The sequence below is a fragment of the Lepisosteus oculatus genome, chromosome 23 (assembly GCF_040954835.1).
Source record: "Lepisosteus oculatus isolate fLepOcu1 chromosome 23, fLepOcu1.hap2, whole genome shotgun sequence".
NCBI classification, from domain to species: Eukaryota; Metazoa; Chordata; class Actinopteri; order Semionotiformes; family Lepisosteidae; genus Lepisosteus; species Lepisosteus oculatus.
The window spans coordinates 10,461,937-10,464,381 of record NC_090718.1 but is presented as its reverse complement, the minus strand read 5'-3'; positions in this window follow the sequence as shown (position 1 = coordinate 10,464,381).

Genomic DNA, 2,445 nt, shown 5'->3' with positions numbered 1-2,445 from the left:
ATGTTTCAGTTGTTGGAATAAAACGAGCAAAAGGAATGTTTGAAAAAAAAACAGAGTTCACATCTAGGAATTCTGCAAAGTAACAGACTCCCTGTTCGATAGTTTAAATTGATTTTTTGTGATCAAGCTGTTGGACATCCTGATCAATGTCAATTAAAATAGACAAATTACAAGCTTGGTTTCTTCTCGCTCAAACTATGCTATCAATGTCAAAGGTGTTCTAATAGTTCATCATGCTTTGAGTGAATTTTTGATTATCACAAAATACAGTATTGTAACTCCTGATGTGTATGAGGCTAATAAGACATTTAGTGTTTATACAAGTTAATTACAGTTGTCATTTGTTTAATCGAATTTTCTTAAGACAACACACATGCAGGCTTAATACAGTAGTCTGATTATTGTGTTGTGGGCAAAATTCACAAAGAATACTTTTAGGTCTTAATTATAATATGACAGAGGGTGTTGTCTTAAAACATTGCAATTATTTTCCTTGTGTACATGTGGAAATATCACATTGCATATACCAAGGCTTGAATTACATCTGAATCACAGATCTTAACCCATTTCAGTTGGTTTCAGTTTCACCACTAATAACTTCAGTTCTATCCACAATCTACAAGTAATTAATCCTAAGAAGATGTAAATAATACCCTTTTCAGAATATTCCTGCATTTTAGATTATTTAGAATATTCCTGTATTAGTTTTTCCCGCCACAGAGAAAAGGTTTCAGAGTATCATTTTTTTATTTGCTGACACCTCAGAAAGACATCACTCATTTGTCACCAGCGCCATCTCTGCATGATGGCATTTGGGTGCTCCATTCATTTATTGTGTCACGTGAAGTTTCACTGGTTCAAAATTTGAAAGTTTTTTTCCCCCAACGATGAATAAGCCACCTGCTGTTTGACTTTTACAATTGGGTACTGAGACAGAAAACATGGAATCCATTATATGTGCACAGAAATATCAGTCCTTGCCTATTCATTGCTCTTTAGAGTGGTTTCTTTTATCCTGGAAATTAAAAAAAAAGAGAAAGGGGTGATTTTGTTTATTCTTCAGTAAATTGAACATGCCCAGAAAAACTCTTGCAAATGCCAACAAAACATTCCTTCAGTCAATACTTATTCTGCTGTGTTTGCTGTGGGATTTGAAAAAAAAAACATCACAACATCCTGTGATAGTGCAGGTCTCTGTGTGACAATTCCGAAACTGGGAAGCACAAAAGAAAACAGGGATTTTTTTTTTTTATTGTGGATTCCTCATAATGGAGACTAAAATGCCCTTCAGTAGTTTCTGAAATAAATAAACAAACCTAGGAATATATGGCAAACAGGGTTTCTAGGCCTCTGTGGCTTGGAATAAAGAAACAGCTTCTTGCAAAAACACGACAGCAAGTACTTTTATGATCTATAATCAAGTGAGTTCAAGATATCAGGTGAAAATGAGGCCAGGGCTAATCATCATTCCTCAGATTTTAAACGAAAATGTATACTTTCTCTTGTCACATTTAATTGATCAGTAGTTTTTCAAAGCAAAACTTCTATGTTGATAGCATGATATGCTAACAAAATTCGGTTTACAAAAAAACCCCGTCTATTACTATTGTAACGCTTACGGCCGACAAGCACTGTGTGCAAGAGCCGGCGTACCAGAGCGGGTGACGTCACCGCCCTTCCCTGTGATAGCAGGACCACAGCTACTGGGCTGTAGAGAGATCTCTCTTTGGCTCACGGGGCTAGGTCGCTGCAGAGAGACGCGGAAGTCCCGGGTTCGAGCCCCGGACGGTGCAGGGGCCGACCTAATGCGGCAAGGGCGCCCGCCTGAGCCCCCGTTGCGTTACACTATATTAGAAATCCGTCTGCTACTATAGTAGAGTCTAACAACAGCAGCAGATGGCAGTATATCAACAGCGAAACCTGAGCAATCATTTTATCATTTACAACCTTGACGCATTTTGATATTCTACTTACGAGCACAGGTTTAATCTTAATTAAAAGTTTGTGTTCTACTTCCAAAGAAACAGTGACTTTTTTAAAACAGAAATTTCCACATGCATTGATCCATGTATTGACTCAGACTCACTGAAATAAAAACCCACATAGTGGTCGTATTATTACGCCGGGATATTTATGCGCGACTTGGTAGCAAGGCATAGAGTTTGCATCATACTGTATGTAGGTTGTATGAAGCACAATTTCTATTTGCTGGACAAGAACATGTATTTTTTTTTTTTAAAAATCAATGAACAGTTTTTACTTTATCGCAACAACATTTCATTCTTTCATTGTACAAGGCCAGAGATTCTCGGAACTGATGAGGAAAATAAGACAATCGATTTTTATCACAATAGCATGCATGATGGTTAGTGAATCTTTAAACATGTATACATTAATACACGTCCTTGGTAAAATCTATAAGATACGGTACATTTATATATCCAG